At 43.4% G+C, this 19,388-nt stretch overlaps 1 pseudogene; it reads right to left on the reverse strand.

Annotated features, from left to right (window-relative positions):
- Positions 1-15,682: 15,682 nt before the first annotated feature.
- Positions 15,683-15,800, reverse strand: LOC124790597 (annotated as a pseudogene).
- Positions 15,801-19,388: the final 3,588 nt, after the last annotated feature.

Consider the following 19,388-nt stretch of genomic DNA (forward strand, 5'->3'; position numbering starts at 1 on the left):
GAGGTCATTAGAGACGGAGCACCTGCTTGGAAGGTTTCAATGATGGGGAAGAACCGCGCCCTTTCAAAGAAACCATCCCGGCTTTTGCCTGGAGCGACTTATGGAAACCACTGGGTACCTAAATCAGGATGGCCGGACTTGGATTTGAACCCTGAATACAAGTCCTGTGTTCTAGCCACTGCGCCACCCCGCTCGATGGGTCCAAGCGACTAGGCCATGAACTTTGCACGGCTGAGGAAAGTTTTAAAAAGTGAGACGTTAACACACTGAACACTTACTAACTCAGTACAATAAAAAGATGGAGTTACAAATTTCACTATTCTTCATTTACTTGCTGACTAGTTTTGGGCCGGGACCCATTTCCAATTCAGCCTACAGGGCAGAAAACCAAATTTACACTTTTGTACATTACAGGTGTTACCAAATGTTTAAGCACATGCCAAAAATACAGAACATATCGTTTCAAAACCTACGTAACAGATAGTCAAAATATTATTTCCGGTCTGCTCCTCCCGCTGCCGTAAGTAAACCTCGGGAAGGGGTGCCCTGTCAGGTTATAGGAAACCTTTTGTATTTATTACAATATTCTCCAACCATCAATAATACGACAATATACAATAACAGTGTGATGATGATGTCCCATATTCCTTCACAGAACGTAGGGGAGCGAAGCGGAAGACCAGCACCGCCGTACTACGCAAGGTCATAGTGGATGTGGTTTGCCATTGCCTTCCTCCGACCGTAATGGGGATGAATGATGATGAAGACGACGCAACAACACCCAGTCATCTCGAGGAAGGTGAAAATCCCTGACCCCGCCGGGAATCGAACCCGGGACCCCGTGTTCGGGAAGCGAGAACGCTACCGCGAGACCACGAGCTGTTGACAATAGCAGTGTAAGTCAACAATAAAATCAATGCTTTTAAAATCTTAACCAAAAACAGAAAAACTCTCAAAACTGCTGAACAGCAAAAAACAGCAGCGTCACATACGGCGCGTATGACAAAGTTATATGTCATAATGGCACATAAAAATAGTTAAATGTAACCCATAACATCAGTATTAAAAGAAAACAAAAGCGTAGGACATGAAAACATCTTCATTTTCTTTACGAGAATAAAAACTTTACTGTAACAAACTTCACAAATATATGAATATAAAACAATTTTATCTGGCATCGTCCGGGTAAAGACAGCCATTAAACCACAAAATTGTCTTTCACAAAGCACCAAAAACGTACTTGCGCTCCTAGAGGGGAAGACATAGTATAAACACACGCGTGGGCGTATGGGGAGCGAGTGGGGTTGTAGAAGGAGGGGGGGGGATAAGAGATAGGGGTGGATGGAGGGCTGAGAAATGAAGGGGATGAGGGGGAGGAGACAGCATGAATATGAAGGAGCACATAAAGGGAGTCAAGAGGGCAACATGGCAAGAATGTAAATAACTTGTTATCAGTAGCAGAAAAACAAACGTACTGAAATTTGGCCGGGCATATTTTTGACAAGGTTTTTACATTTTCTGAAATACTATTTTCACTGTCTGTTACGAAAGTTTTGAAACGAAACGTTCTGTATTTTTGACACGTGCTTAAAAATTTAATAACACCTATATTGTTCATGAGTGTAAATTTGGTTTTCTGTCCTGTATTATGATACGAAATTGGGTCCCGGCGCGAAACTAGTCATAGAGTAAATAAAAAAAAGTAAAATTTGCAACTTCGGCTGCTTTTTCGTTATACTGATTAACAGGAGTTGCTGAACTGCAATTATCCCTTGAATTTCGTAACGTACTAACTATTGACATAACGACACTTCAAAGGAAGTGATTAAACATATCTAAAGCATTGGACTTCGTAAATCTCTCTGAATTCCCGAAAGTTGCCATTCTTCGGCATCAAAGAACTTCATTACAGGACAAAATACCGAAAATTGCTCTCCTACCTTTACACAAGTACTTCGCAAACCGCTGACCAGCACTTTGCTCAGTACTCTGTATCTCTGCACTAGGAAGAAGACTAAGGGAAACAGTGGTGGCTTTACTCACACATTTATCGTCGACATTGTCCATATGGGTATGCTTGATCTCAAAGTGTCACGTCTGTAGCCTTCAGAGAGACGTGCCCACAGTACTGCAGTGCGACGCGATAGGCGCATCCTGTCGGCCTTCCCGCCTTTCACCGACACGTAATTCGGTATTCTGAGTCACGGGCTGCCTTAAGATTTCCCCATTTCTTTGCACGTCCTTCGCTTCAACTCGTACGTGGTTGTTATTTTACCACTAAGCGAATATATATAGTTGGAAATGCGGACTGTTACAGACGACGTTCGGATTTACTGCACCACGCAACCCAATACAACGTTAGTAATCGTGTACTCCTAGCTCTATAAAAGTACACAAAATGGTGAAGACTTTTAGTAAATATGGGATGACTTTAGTCAAATTATCTTTGACGTTTGGCCAATAAAGCTAATATTTTAAATGCAGCAAACTAATACAGGGATTTTCTACAATCACTTTAGACACATGCCGGAATGTAAAACAAATTAGGTTGTTGTAATTCGTCGTTGTTCTGATTACTTCCTCTGATAGTTTTTGATATCCTTGTACAACGTGTTCTGTGAATTAGTTGTGGTATGGTTGTTCAAATACTTCTGTAAGAGCACTTGGGTATATGTCAACAACTTTACCTAGTCGGTTTTAGAACAGTCACAAATTTTTTAGTGGCTCCCCATTCACACAAGGATTATGCGCAAATCATTTGAGTCCTTGTTCTTCGTAACTTCATTATTTTTGACAAATAAATTAAACAAGGAATTCAGTGTCTCAGTAGAGGTGAAATACTATTATGGAGGATAGGAAGAAAAAGTCACCTTGTCTTGTTTAAAGTTAATCCAGGCCCTCGAAGAGTTTAAATAAGATAAACTGGTTTGGTATTTGAATGTTTCTTCCTCGTCTCAACCTGACTTCTCCAATACTGTCCGTGAATAAAAGTGCACTGATTTAAATACTTCGCCGTTAAGCATTCGAGAAAGAGGTAGTTGCGATTTTCTAGGAAAACCCTATGAAGTGGCGCTGTTCCACGACTATAACTATCGAGGACTTGTAGGGCGACTGAGAAGATATGATTTACAATATCAGCTAAGTCTAGAAACGTATCGCTTGTCATTCAGTAATAAATATTTAAAGTAATTATATATTCCACTCCCATGAACCATGGACCTTGCCGTTGGTTGGGAGGCAAGGGTGCCTTAGCGATGCGGATAGCCGTACCGTAGGTGCAACCACAACGGAGGGGTATCTGTTGAGAGGCCAGACAAACGTGTGGTTCCTGAAGAGGGGCAGCAGCCTTTTCAGTAGTTGCAAGGGCAACAGTCTGGATGATTAACTGATCTGGCCTTGTAACAGGAACCAAAACGGCCTTCCTGAGCGGGTACTGGAACGGCTGAAAGCAAGGGGAAACTACAGCCACAATTTCTTCCGAGGGCATGCAGCTTCACTGTATGGTTAACATATCATGATGGCGTCAGTTTGGGTAAAATATTCCGGAGATAAAATAGTCCCCTATTCGGATCTCCGGGCGGGGACTACTCAGGAGGACGTCGTCATCGGGATAAAAAAACTGGCGTTCTACGGATTGGAGCGTGAAATGTCAGATCCTTTAACCGAGCATGTAAATTAGAAAATGTAAAAAGGGAAATGGATAGGTTAAAGTTAGATATATTCGGAATTAGTGAAGTTCGGTGGCAGGAGGAACAAGACTTCTGGTCAAGTGAATAAAAGGTTATAAATTCAAAATCAAGTAGGAGAAATGCAGGAGTAGGTTTAATAATGAATAAAAAGTAGTATCGCCGGTAAGCTACAACGAACATCATAGTGAACGCATTATCGTACCCAAGATAGACACGAAGCCATCGCCCACCACAGTAGTAAAAGTTTATATGCCAACTACCTCCGTAGATGACGAAGAGATTAGTGAAGGGAGACGAAAATGTAATAGTCATGAGGGACTGAAATTCGACAGTAGGAAAAGGAAGAGAAGGAAAAGTAGTAGGGGAATATGGAATGGGGGTAACGAATGAAATAGGAAGCCGCCTGGTAGGATTTTGAACGGAGCTTAACTTAATCATAGCTTAAGAATCATGAAAGGAGGTTGGAGACACTGGAAGGTTTCAGGTAGATTATATAATGGTAAGACAGTGACTTAGGAACCAGGTTTTAAATTGTAAGACATTTCCAGGGCAGATGTGGATTTTGACCACAATGGTTATGAACTGTACATTAAAACTGAAGAAAGTACAAAAAGCTAAGAATTTTAGGAGATGGGACATGGATAAATTGAAAGAAACAAAGGTTGTAGAGAGTTTCAGGGAGAGCATTAGAGAATGATTGACAAGAATAGGGGAAAGAAATACAGTAGAAGAATGGGAAGCTTTGAGAGATGAAATAGGGAAGGCAGCAGAGGATCAAGTAGGTACAAAGACGAGGGTTAGTAGAAATGTTTGGGTAACGGAAGAGGTATTGAATTTAATTGATGAAAGGAGAAAATATAAAAAAGCAGTAAATGAAGCAGGCAAAAAGGAATATAAACGTCTCAAAAATGAGATCGACAGGAAGTGCAAAATAGCTAAGCAGGGATGGCTAGAGGACAAATGTAAGGATGTAGAGGCCTATCTCACTAGGGGTAAGATAGATACTTCCTACAGGAAAATTAAAGAGACCTTTGGAGGAAAGAGAACCACTTGTATGAATATCAAGAGCTCAGATGGAAACTCAGTTCTAAGCAACGAAGGGAAAGCAGAAAGTTGGGAGGAGTACACAGAGGATCTATACATGGGCGATGTACTTGAGGACAATATTACGGAATCTCAAGAGGATGTAGATGAGGATGATATGGAAGATATGATTATGCGTAAAGAGTTTGACAGAACACTAAAAGACCTGAGTCGAAACACGGCCCCGTGAGTAGACAACATTACATTAGAACTACTGACAGCCTTGGGAGAGCCAGTCCTGACAAAACTCTACCATCTGGTGAGCAAGATGTATGAGGCAGGCGTAATACCCTCAGACTCCAAGAAGAATGTAACGATTCCAATCCCAAGGAAAGCAGGTGTTGACAAGTGTCAAAATTACCGAACTATCAGTTTAATAAGTCACGACTGCAAAATACTGACACGAATTCTTTACAGACGAATGGAAAAACTGGTAGAATCCGACATCGGGGAAGATCAGTTTGAATTCCGTAGAAATGTTGGAAGACGTGAGGCAATACTGACCCTAAGACTTTTCTTAGAAGATAGATTAAGGTAAGGCAAACCTACGTTTCTAGCATTTGCATACTTCGTGAAAGCTTTTGACAATTTTGACTGGAATACTCTCTTTCAAATTCTCAAGGAGGCAGAGGTTAAATACAGGGAGCGAAAGGCTATTTACAATTCGTATAGAAATCAGATGGGTTATAAGAGTCGAGGGTCATGGAAAGGAAGCAGTGGTTGGGCAGGGATTGAGACAGGGTTGTAACCTATCCCCGATGTTATTCAATCTATACAATGAGCAAGCAGTAAAGGAAACAAAAGAAAAATTCGGAGTAGGCATTAAAATCCATGGGGAAGAAATAAAAACTTTGAGGTTCGCCGATGACATTGTAATTCTGTCAGAGACAGCAAAGGACATAGAAGAGCAGTTGAACGGAATGGACAGTGTCTTGGAAGGGGGCTATAAGATGAACATCAACAAAAGCAAAATAAGGATAATGGAATGTAGTCTAATTAAATCAGGTGATGCTAAGAGAAGTAGATTAGGAAATGAGAGTGGTAGATGAGTTTTGCTATTTGCGGAGCAAAATAACTGATGATGGTCGAAGTAGGGACGATATAATATATAGACTGCAATGGCAAGGAAAGCGTTTCTGAAGAAGAGAAATTTGTTAACATTGAGTATAGGTATAAGTGTCAGGAAGTCTTTTCTGAAAGTATTTGTGTAGAGTGTAGCCATGTATGTACGTCGACGTGGACGACAAATAGCTTCGACAAGTTGAGAATAGAAGCTTTCGAAATGTGGTGCTACAGAAGAATGCTGAAGATTAGATGGGTAGGTCACATAACTAATGAGGAGGTACTGAATAGAATTGGGAAGAAGAGGAATTTGTGGCACAACTTGACTAGAAGAAGGGATCAGTTGGTAAGATATGTTCTGAGGCTTCAAGGGATCACCAATTTAGTACTGGAGTGCAGCGTGGAGGGTAAAACTCGTAGAGGGAGAGAGGGAGACCAAGAGATGAATACACAGGCAGGTTCAGAAGGATGTAGGGTGCAGTAGGTACTGGGAGATAAAGAAGCTTGCACAGGATGGAGAGCTGCATCAGACCGGACTCTGGACTGAAAACAACAACAACATATACCAATCTCTCACGACTGCTTGATGAAGGGGCAACAGTAGACCAATGTAATTCTTGTAATTATTACAGTGGCAATGAAACAGTTAATGTACTGACATTGTCCTGTTTGGCAGAGAACAGTAATCATCAGTAGAAGAAGACACACTGACTGTGTAGTGCTTCACTGAAAATTACGCTAAATATTACATCTTAGTTCTGTTTGAAGCTTTCGGCGGTGTTAGTTGGGCATAAATATCATTATCATCAGAGTTAAGCTTCTCATTATGTTACCTACCAGATGCAGGGTAGGACAATTACTTATTTTACATTTTAATTCCTGTAGCACGGAGTCTTTGTATTTTCAGATGTGAGGTAAAGGATACCTACTTTACCTCCATCACAGGACCTCAAATTCTTTAGGGGATATTTAAAAACATTCTCTGTATATTCCCTGATAGAATGAATCGATGTGCAAATATGTGTCTGTTGAGAAATTACATGGGTGGTTTAAGCTACATTTCAGAGCACTAGTCTGAAAAAAGAGAATAACTGTCATTGGTTAGATCCATAACTTATATGATCTTCATCGCAAGAAGGAATTAAATCTGAAGTTTTTCCAAAATTTCGGAACCATTGTCTCCTCACGCATGTAGCTGTAGAAAATTACTACCATGAAGGGAAGTCTGTTCCAGGTAAACACTACCGTTACCTTAAACATTGCTCACTCTTGTTAAGGTAGCTGAATGTCTTGCACCGAGAGTGTTGACGCAGTAATACAGCGGACTCGCAAACGGGTAACACCGTGCGGGCTTCATGGCTTAAGTTTTCTGTCTCTTCCTAAAATGCTGAACGCAAATTAAGGAATGGTTCCTTGAAAAAGGACTGATTTACGTCCCCACTGCGAGCTTATGCTCCGTCGACAATGACTTCATCGTCGGTGGCTCGTTAATCTTCCTTCATTTGAATGTCTTAGAATCATAGCTTGTGTGTAAGAAACGTCGAAATCGAAACATCACAAGAGAAATTGCAGAGCGCACCTATTTGCACACCTTCAATAAACATACGTTTCGTAATTATCAGCAATCATTTAACAGCCATTTCTACTGCTGCTCCTGCATGTTCAATAATCTCATATAATTATCTTCCATTGGGTGATCTCATCGATTGCAACAAAATAAAGGATGTCCCAAAAATAACTCAACTTTTGAAATGCTCGCCGCTTATGTTCTAATAAGTTGGTAGCCCTGAACGCTGTACAGTTTTCAATTTTTTTCCTTGAGTTAGTAACATACTGCTTTACGACAGAACAGCTCACAGTCATAGTAAAAATTTACTACAAATGTGGTGGGCGTTCTGCAAACTCAGTTAGCAAACTCCATGGAACGTTTGCTCAACATAACGCACCAAATAAGTAGACTGACATGAGGCTGATTAATAAATCTGAGAAAACCGTTTCGATTGTGGACCTTGAAGTCTCTGGCATCATCGTGTTACTCATTCCGCACAAAACATAGCCATCGTGAGTGATAATGTTACTGTAAGTTTGCTGAAATCTATTCGCCAACGTTCGCGACAATTGGATATTCCTAGAACCAGCATGCAACGAATTCTAAGAGAAAATCCGCGCCGCTGAACCTATAAAATCCAACTTCCAGGCGAACTGAAGCCAGACGATCACGAAAAGCGCCAAACACTTACCCAATGGGTGCTTGCGAAACAAAGAGTCGACACCATTTTCATGAAGAAAATAATGTTCATTGATTAGGCGCATTTTGTGGTGAACGGCTTCGTGAACAAGGGAAATTGCAGTACCTGGGGCACATAAGACACTCGAATAACTATGGAGAAACCATTAAATCCACGACGAGTGACTGTGTAGTTCACCATTTGGGCTGCGAACGAAACTGGGCCGTAGATTTTCCAAGATGGCGTCGGAAACGCATTAACAGTGGACGGCGAACGCTACTGAATTATGTTAAGAGAATCTGAACTTCATTTGGTGAATGCTGGAGAGGTAAGGTTTCAACAAGATGGCGCAGTCTGTCACACATCGATTGCAAAAGTGGGCTTGTTACGGGAGAGGTTCCCTGGCCTGGTACTTTCTCGCAACAGTTAAGTGAACTGATCATCCAGGTCTTCTCATTTGGTATCATGTCATTTTCTTCTTTTTTTTCCTTTGGAGACATTCGAAATTTCGTGTTCACGCTAACAAACCACGATCACTTCCAGAGCTGAAGATCGAGATTCAACGACTAATTTCAGAACTAGAAATGCAACTGTGTAGAGAAGTTATGGAAAGTTTCATCGAAGGCACGTGACTGCGTCTGGACTATCGTGAAAGGCATTTGAATAATAAAGGCATTTCATAAATAATCATACATAAGGCACTGCAATAATATGTAAATTACTTAATTTATTCAATAAGTTCGTATGTTATTATATATTCAAAGGTAGCATTCTTTGTGGGACACACTTTACTTCCTTAGTCCATTATCTGGTCACTCGCCGGCAACCTGTATTTCATTATTACGACTTCCATACCAGTACGTTTCCTTATCCGTCAGTTTTGCTATTCTCGTAGGGACTTCAAGCGTGTATCTCACCGTTCCTTGCTCAACAACCCTAATTCCTGAAAGAATTTTGCATTAAATGTCTTAAAAATTTCATGGCTCACTGTCATAAAACAAAACTGGTGAAACACACTAATCGTAGGAGTTCCCTTTCAGGATCATCAGGAACTTGGGTTTGAAAATTCTATTTAGTGCGCCAAAAATCCTCTGCACCCTTTTAATGTTCTAAATAATTACGCGTCTACTATAAATGTTACAAATTTCTTTTTCATTTGTTACTAACAAATTATATTCGTTTCATTATAATTGATTTTCATGCGTACTTTCACTCTGTTGTTGTCCTATTAGTTGCTATTTATCTGCGTTAGAGACAAACAGTAAAATCTTACCAGCGGAACGAAACTGATAGGGATCTGATTTATTAACTCGAATTCCTTCTCTTAAGCAGTTTAGAAATTTGAAAACTACTTCCAGGGAATCTGAGAAGCGAATATAATCGTTAGCAGTGGCAGTCATTTGATATTCCTTTTCAGGTAAAGGATATGTATTATCAACCTTGCTCGCCGATGGTATGATTGCCTCAGTGCTCAAGGCGATTTTGCCTTTTTTTTGCCTCTTTGGCATACTGATGCGGACTGATTCTGGAGTGCAGGTACTTCTATTATTGACTGAGGACCAAGTTCTGAACCAGTATTTGCCTAATTTGCATACTAATAATTATAGGTATTACAAGTCATATGTTTTTAGACTGGTTGGTATCTCTATATACCTGCGGTGAGCGCAATCCATTAATGTTTATTTCCCCTGGGTAGCAGGTCAGGTGTTGAAGTGAGGATGCGTGGCCGCAAAACTGTTAGTCTATACCGAAAGGCGTAGTATACTAAGTGGTTTAGTTACGACCGTAAGGAAAACTTTAGGTCTAGAGTTCGTATCATGTTTGTGGGAAAACTGTTTGATGCAAAGAAAAAATAAACAACTAATGTATGTACATTAAGGTATCAAATATAAAAATATCTGCACCTATACCCAATTACGTTCTCAAACAAATATATTAAAGCGACGATCAAAAACCTTCGGTTAGAATGCCGTACAGTCCGGAATTGGTATGCCACTCAGGTAAAATCACCGTGAACACTGGGGCAATTATCCCATCGGAGCACCAGGTTGAAGATACCCGTTAGGTAAAACACAGTCTTCCGCTTCTAACAATAGCACCACTTGCAAAGTAGGTTAGAAATCAAATTAATAATGTTGCTCACGCAGCGTATGTTCGCTTTATCGGGCAACAACAAAGTTATTGACTGTGGATGGTATCGTCAGAATGGAAATAATGAAGTCACTGTAAAAAAGTCATTAATGTTGGCACTTATCATGAATGTATTCCCACGTAGATTTCGTCGAAGTTGTTATGGCTCATCTTGTTGATTCTAGGGTGGTTCCACTTTGACTGCTAGAAGGTCCAGATCTGTATTTTAGCAATATTTGAAGACCTAACAAAAGCGTTTTTCAGGAAATTCTTGATGATCAAACAATCCCAGATCATAAAATTGGTATGGTAGAAACAATTTTTGACTTGGTGTTCACGATCCACATTTTTATTAAATTCTTGTAAATTCACATATACTTCTTCTTAATTGTCACATCATCAAGAAAACAGTTTTGTATCAATCTTCATACATTTAATTTCCACTTTAACCAAACACAAGACTTAACTGTTCTTTTACAAAGCGAAATAACAACTTAACTTCTGCAAAGTGAAACAAAGACTGCCCTGTGCCCATTCGCGCCAAAACGGTTACAAGTAAGTCAAAGAGTATGACAGTCCCACAGAAATGAATACACACAAGAACCATATCACTGTAATATATCGATACATCGGAGTACCTATACATTAATAAAACCAAATGTGAATATTGTCACAAAAATATCTCTGTTACTTCGCAGAAAAGTAGTACGATATTGTAATGGTTCTTTATTTACGTGACCATTACAGTACTCCAACCCCAGTTGTCGATACCAGTAATATCATACTACTTTTCTGCGAAGTAACAGACATATTTTTGTGACAATATTAACATGTGGTTTTATTAATGTATAGGTACTCCGATGTATCGATGTATTACGGTGATATGGTTCTTGTGTGTATTCATTTCTGTGAGATGACTTACCTGTAACCGTTTTGGCGCGAATGCGGACAGAGCAGTCTTTGTTTCACTTTGCAGAAGTTAAGTAGTTATTACGCTTTGTAAAAGAACAGTCAAGTCTCGTGTTTGGTTAAAGTGGAAACTAAATGTATGAAGATTGATACAAAACTGTTTTCTTGATGATGTGACAATTAAGAAGAAGTATATGTGAATTTACAAGAAGTTTAATAAAAATGTGGATCGTGAACACCAAGTCAAAAATTATTTCTACCATACCATTGTTATGATCTGGGATTGTTTGATCATTAAGAATTTCCTGAAAAACGCATTTGTTAGGTCTTCAAATATTGCTAAAATACAGATCTGGACCTTCTAGCAGTCAAAGTGGAACCACCCTAGAATCAACAAGATGAGCCATAACAACTTCAACGAAATCTACGTGGGAATACATTCAAGATAAGTGCCAACATTAATGACTTTTTTACAGTGACTTCATTATTTCCATTCTGACGATACCATCCACAGTCAATAACTTTGTTGTTGCCCGATAAAGCGAACATACGCTGCGTGAGCAACATTATTAATCTGATTTCTAACCTACTTTGCAAGTGGTGCTATTGTTAGACGTGTATCAAGAAGTCTGTAACTATCCTCGTCCGACAGGAATCGTCGACCCTTCACGGCTTTTTTTTTTTTTTTTTTCAGTGACCGAATGCGTGATAATCACGTGGGAAGAGATCAAGACAATAGGGCGGGTGCTCGAGCGTCTCCAAATTGAGTTGCTCTGCAACCTTTCGCTTATAAATTTCTATTCGTTCGTTTCCGTACCAGAGACCCCTACCTCAAATTGATACATTTATCCTTCTCCGTCATCCCTGAAAGTCTGTACCACTATCGTGGAATGACTCCGTATATACACACATAAACAGGCGCCGGCGCCAGTAGCTTCGACGCTCTGTGGCGTCATCGGAAGACGTTTCTGGAGATTGGTTACTAACTGCATTTTGTTCCTCAAGGCACCTTCTTCATTCCCTCGAAGTTTGTCAGTCTAATTTTGAAGCACCCTGTATATACTAATGAGCCAAAGCACAATGATTTGCCGCGCGGGATTAGCCGATCGGTCTGGGGCGCTGCAGTCATGGTCCCGGCGGATGGTCGAGTCCTCCCTCGGGCATGTGTGTGTGTGTGTGTGTGTGTGTGTGTGTGTGTGTGTGTGTGTTTGTCCTTAGGATAAAAAGGTTAAGTAGTGTGTAAGCTTAGGGACTGATGACCTTAGCAGTTAAGTCCCATAAGATTTCACACACATTTGAACATTTTTTGAACACAATGATCACATGCTTAGTAGCGTTTTTGCCCGCTTTGGATTGCAATGCAACAACGGCTCGCATGACGTGGATTTGGCATGTGTTATGTCCGCACTATAACATAACAAATATTCCGTGATAACCAAATTTATTTGACCTTCTGTCACTCAAAACAAAACTTAAGTTCGACTACACAACACTTCGCTGGCTGTAGCGCCAAGGAGAAATCAGGGTCACTAGTAGAGAATACAAGTCCAAACCACTGCCAACCAGTCGATACCGACGCGTCGCCAGTTTCCAGCCAGGGAGGCCACAGTACGGTTCGGTCGTCGTGAATCCAGCAGCCGGGTAGTAACACAGTCATCGGCGAAGATTGAACTGGTTAAACGAGCTCACGGAGCTCGCTTAAATCCGCAGGTCCGGCCAATCAGAGTGTAGGTAGATGGCGCCCTTATACGGTTGCTCACTCTGGTGGCAAGGGCAGCGCCGCCAGGGTAATCCGTATCGATAGTGGTGTGAACGCTGCTGCTAACCCCGCGACGACGCGTTCACTTGCGCCAGTTGTTGACATCGTGTGCGGCGCCAGCGGTACTCGCAGTGTGAGCCGCGCGTGTTGTAGCACGCCGCGCCGAGTTGACGGCTGCTGTGCGGCGGTCGATACGACAGCATGCCGTGGTAGTTTTTGGAGGTACGTGGCACTAGATGTCTAGGGATTTGTAATCGGACTGCTGGCGCCCGGTAGAGTCCCAGATGTTCAGATCAGAAAATTTTGTCGGCCAAGACATCAACATGAACTCCATGAAATCGCTATCAGGTTTCTGAGATCACTGCAACACGATTCTGACCTTGTGACACGCCGGCTGGAAGGTCGTTAGCGTCCACGGCCACTGATGTTCTGCGTTATCAGTGTACTATTTCGCTGCGTAGCTTTCCAATTCTGCTCCGCCGAGGAACCTTCATGTTACGGTTGAACAGACAGCAAGAAATTAATCCAAGGAAAAGCCTCCTCAGCCGTCAGGAAAGACGGCGAGGCCTGCGGTGCCGGTATGTGCTAAGCACTGACCAATCACGCAGCGCTTATCTTAAACAAAATAAAAGCTCGTTATGCGTACACGTGATGGTACGAGTGGCAGGTAAAAGTTGTTCCGAAGGGCACAAAGGAGAAAATGTTTGCGAGACCCCGTGGCACGATACTGCGATAACCCATGCGTGGTTTTCTCCCCGCTTGCGGTGCCCAGTGAGGCGTGTCGTGCGGCCGCATGCTAATTGCAGCGTCCGCTACGTCAGGCCGGGCCAGCGTGATGCCGGGACACCCATCTGATAGCGAGCGGCCACTAGCCACGGCTCCACACCGCCAGCTTCCGGCTCAGCTGCGTCCTGCATCTGCGAGAGAAGTCTTCAGTGTTATCTGCTCTCTCAAAAACAAATCTTCCATTGTTTGGTTTGAATCTGTAGCAAACTGATGAAACTGGGGAGCGAAGCGTTCTTCATAATTGGAATATAGTGCGCTTTTTGTTCATGAGACCCAGAAAATATTAGATACAGGCTCCCAGTTAGATGCCATTTTCCTTGACTTCCGGAACGCGTTCTATATAGTTCCGCACTGTCGCCTGATAAACAAGATAAGAGCCTACGGAATATCAGACCAGCTGTGTGGCTGGATTGAAGAGTTTCTAGCAAACAGAACACAGCATGTTGTTATCAATGGAGAGACGTCTACAGACATTAAAGTAAACTCTGGCGTACCACAGGGGAGTGTTATGGGACCACTGATTTTCACAATATATATAAATGACCTAGTAGATAGTGTCGGAAGTTCCATGCGGCTTTTCGTGGATGATGCTGTTGTATACAGAGAAGTTGCAGCATTAGAAAATTGCAGCGAAATGCAGGAAGATCTGTAGCGGATAGGCACTTGGTGGAGGGAGTGGCTACTGACCCTTAACATAGACAAATGTAATGTACTGCGAATACATAGAAAGAAGAATCCTTTAATGTATGATTATATGATAGCGGAACAAATGCTGGTAGCAGTTACTCCTGTAAAATATCTGGGAGTATGCGTGCGGAACGATTTGAAGTGGAATGATCATATAAAATTAATTGTTGGTAAGGTGGGTGCCAGGTTGAGATTCATTGGAAGAGTCCTTAGAAAATGTAGTCCATCAACAAAGGAGGTGGCTTACAAAACACTCGTTCGACCTATGCTCATCAGTGTGGCATCCGTACCAGGTCGGGTTGACACAGGAGATAGAGAACATCCAAAGAAGAGCGGCGCGTTTCGTCACAGGGTTATTTGGTAACCGTGATAGCGTTACGGAGATGTTTAGCAAACTCAAGTGGCAGACTCTGCAAGAGAGGCGCTCTGCATCGCGGTGTAGCTTGCCGTCCAGGTTTCGAGAGGGTGCGTTTCTGGATGAGGTATCGGATATATTGCTTCCCCCTACTTATACCTCGCGAGGAGATCACGAACGTAAAATTAGAGAGATTCGAGCGCTCGCGGAGGCTTTCCGGCAGTCGTTCTTCCCGCGATCCATACGCGACTGGAACAGGAAAGGGAGGTAATAACAGTGGCACGTAAAGTGCCCTCCGCCACACACCGTAGGGTGGCTTGCGGAGTATAAATGTAGATGTAGATGTAGATATTCCCAAGAAGGGTCGTCGAACAGACGCGCAAAACTATATGTCTATATCTTTGACGTCGGTCTGTTGTACAGTTGTGGAACATGTTTATTTTTGCGTATTATGACATTTATGGAGACCGAAAAGTCCTCCGAAGGAATCAAAACGAGTTACGCAAACGACGATCTTGTGAAACACAGCCCACACTCTTCGTCCACGAGACTCGGAAAGCGGCAGATACAGGCGCCCAGGTTGATGCCGTATTCCTTTGACTTCCAGAAGGCTCTCGGTGCACTTTGGCATTGCCGCCTGATGAATAAAATACCATCGTACGGAATATCAGACAAAGGCGTGACTGAACAATTTCCAACAAACAGAACACAGCATGTCTCTGCGGAAAGAAATTTTCAGGCGTAAAAGCAACTTCGAGCGTACCCGGAGAGGGTGCTATACAACCATCTAAACTAAAAACTAAACTCCGTCCGAACTGGCCTTGGCGAGCCCAATGGCACCGACCGGCCGCCGTGTCATCCTCAGTCCACAGGCGTCTCTGGATGCAGATATGAAGGGGCATGTGGTCAGGACACCTCTCTCCCGGCCGTATGTCAGTTTACGAGACCGGAGCCGCCACTTTTCAGTAAGTAGCTCCTCAGTTTGCCTCACGCTAGCCAACAGCGCTCGGCAGACCGGATGGTCACCCATCCAAGTGCTAGCCCATCCCGACAGCGCTTAACTTCGGTGATCTGACGGGAACCGGTGCTACCGCTGCGGCAAGGCCGTTGGCATACAATCATCACTTCTCACAAAATATGTAAACGACCTAGTAGATAACGCCGGAAAGTCCAAGGGCAATGTCGTGAATGATGCTGTTGTACATAGAGAAGACGCAACGAGCGAAAATCGTAGCGAAATGCAGGAAGACCTACAGTGGATCGTGAAGATACATAGGCAAAAAAAGCCATTATTGTATGATTACAGAATTACAGAACAATCATTTGAACATGTCAAATGACTTATACACTCAGGTGACAAACGTCGTATGTACCTCCTCTTGCTCGGCTTAATTAAGCATCTCGACATGACATGGACTCAACATGTCGCAGATGTCACCTTCAGAAATAGTGAGCTATGCTGCCTCTATAGCCGCTCATGATAGAGAAAGTGTTGTTGGTGCAGGACTTTGTGCACAAACTGACCTCTCGATTATGTCCTATAAATAGTTTTCATGTCGGTCAACCTGGATGGCTAAACCATTCGCTCGAATTGTCCACGAAGTTCCGCAAACCAGTCGCAAACAATTGTGTACCGGTGACACGCTGCACTGTCAGGCATAAAAATTCCATCGTTGTTAGGGAACATTAAGTCCACGAATGACTGTAAATGATCTACAAGTAGCCGAACATAACCATTTCCAGTCAACGATCGGCTCAATTGTACCAGATGACCCAGACTATCCCAAGCAAACACATCCGACACCATTACTGAGCCACCACCAGTTTGCACAATGACTTATTGACATCTTGGGTCCATGGCTTGGTGGGGTGTGCGCCACATTCCAACCTTACCATCAGCTCTTACCAGCTGAAATTAGGACTCATCTAACCAGGCCACGGTTTCCCAGTAGTCTAGCGCCCGACCAAATGGTCACGAGACCAAGAAAGGCGCTGGAGTGTCCATGTCGTTTTCTTGGCAAAGGCACTTCCGACGCTCATCTGCTGCCATAGTCCATTAACACCAAATTTCGCCTCACTATCCTACCGGATACATTCGTCGAACGTCCCACAATGGTTTCTACTGTTATTTCAAGCAGGGTTATTTGTCTGTTAGCACTGACAACTCTAGGCAAACGCCGCTGTTCTCGGACGTTAAGACCGTCGGCCATTGCGTTGACCATGGTGAGAGGTAATTCCTTAAATTTGGTATTCTGGGGCACCCTTGACACTGTGGATCTCGGATCATTGAATCCCTAGCGGTTTCCGAAGTAGCATGTCCCACTTGTCTAGCTCCGACTACCATACCAATTTCAAAGTCTGCTAATTCCCATCGTTCGCCCATAATGAAGTCGTAAACATTTCCACAGGAATCATCTGAGAATAAATAATAGCTCGGCAGATGCACTGCCCTTTTATACCTTATGTATGCAGTACTATTGGCATCTGTGTATGTATATATCGCTATCACGTCTCTACATACGACCAGCACTTCCTAGGACTTCCTGTCAGATCTTTCACCAGAATTTGACTGCGGAACTTCTTTCTCCGGTAGAATAAGTGGCCACTAAGCTTCCTGCACCAGTTTCAGTATATCTTTGGAGGGAGGGGGAGGGGGAGCCGTGCGTGGCTCGTGTTCGCGCCATATCTCATTTGACATCCTGTTCTTACTGTACTAAGACCTCGTTATGTAAGTTTCAATTACTGGTGTCACTGAGTTGCCGCCTTGCCTGCCCGTGAGCGGCAGCATCGGCGCTTATCGATATACGCCCTGGCGTACAATCTTTGCTGACTGTCGTGTGTTCAGAGTTAGTTTGGATCTGCCAGTGAGTTGGAACGTGACCTGGCAGTGTTTGTTTGACTTAGGGCGCGGCAGAAGTTCAGTCGGGGCGCGGCTGCAGTGAGGTCCGGACAGCCATGGCTCGCCCGACGGTTGCCGATACATATCACCTGATTGCAGACCACATTGGTTGATCATCGGTCGATCGTCTTGTTCGACGACGTGTATGTTGGCCGGCGATCGCTTATGAGTTGCCTGCGTGTGCCGACTCGTGATTCGTCCTTGTTATTGCACACTCGCTGCCGTTAGTATTGTCTAGTCGTTCGTGCAAGTGTTCGTGAAACTGTGTGTAGCTTGTGATGTCGACTGCACAGTTATTTTAGTGCTGTCTCCGTGCTGATGTGTGCCAGTCGGTCGGTTGGTGTGGACCAGCCAGGAAATCTCCGCGCTGCGCTGTGGGCCAGGCGCACTGGCTGTCTCTACGCAGTGTCGGAGTGTGTGGGGGCTGTTCCGATTGCTACGAGGTTTGTGGCTCACTGACCCAGGACATCAAAGTTGATTGGTGATTTAATTACGGAAACCAGTCTGTTCACATTGTGCCGTTGGTTTTCATGGTTGGCTGCTGGGGGTATTCCCGTGAGCAACAGCGAGTGTTCGAGTTGGCGAAAATTTGGCCACCATCCGGTGGAGTTTAACTGTATTTTGGTTATTTGAAGTCCACGTCCACCAGCGGAATTGTCTGCCTTGTGGATGTTAGCGTTCCGGTTACCTGCCCTGGCTGCTGACGTAGAATTCAGGCAGTGTCCTCTCCTGAGCGTGTTTTCGCTGTCCAAGACGTGTGTGGAGTTTTGACAGCTGATGGATACTTCGTTGTGGGCGGCTACGGCATTTCCGTTTTGGCATTGGAGTTGGTTGTGTACTGGTCGGGTGGAAAGCAAGTCGTCTTGTCGGTGGATCCGTTGACTGTCTCTTGGTTGAGTTGGTGGTGGTTAGTGTTTAACGTCCCGTCGACAACGAGGTCATTAGAGACGGAGCGCAAGCTCGGGTTAGGGAAGGATTGGGAAGGAAATCGGCCGTGCCCTTTCAAAGGAACCATCTCGGCATTCGCCTGAAACGATTTAGGGAAATCACGGAAAACCTAAATCAGGACGGCCGGAGACGGGATTGAACCGTCGTCCTCCCGAATGCGAGTCCAGTGTGCTAACCACTGCGCCACCTCGCTCGGTGGTTGAGTTGCCGGGGGATCGGATATAGTGGGTTGGTTTAAATGGCTCTGAGCACTATGCGACTTAACTTCGGAGGTCATCAGTCGCCTAGAACTTAGAACTAATTAAACCTAACTAACCTAAGGACATCACACGCATCCATGCCAGAGGCAGGATTCGAACCTGCGACCGTAGCGGTCGCTCGGCTGCTCCAGACTGTAGCGCCTAGAACCGCACGGGGATATTGTGGGGCCGACTACCAGTCTCTCCTAAGCGAACGTTAATATTTCAAGTGCAGACCGACCCCAGGAAACTCCTGAGCGCCACTGGCTGTACTGCCTTTTCTTATTGGTGTTTGATTGTGAATTGTAATGGCTCGTAGCCGATGGTTTGAATTTCTATGCTTTTAGTAGGGTTTTAAATAATGGGCCTTCTGCCGTTTTAAAATTGGAAGTTCCTTACTTGTCAAGTCTTGGATTGTTTGGGCCTTCAGCCTCATTTAAAATACTTTTGGATAAAGCTTTGGGCCTTCTGCCTCTCGAAAATTTGTTGTAGTTGTGTTTTTCAATGAAAATTTATTGTAGTTGTGTTTTTCAATCATGGGCCTTCAGCCGTTTTAAAATTTAAATTCCTTACTTGTTAAATATTAGATTGTTTGGGCCTTCAGCCTCATTTTA

This window comes from Schistocerca piceifrons, chromosome 3 (assembly GCF_021461385.2).
Source record: "Schistocerca piceifrons isolate TAMUIC-IGC-003096 chromosome 3, iqSchPice1.1, whole genome shotgun sequence".
NCBI lineage: Eukaryota > Metazoa > Arthropoda > Insecta > Orthoptera > Acrididae > Schistocerca > Schistocerca piceifrons.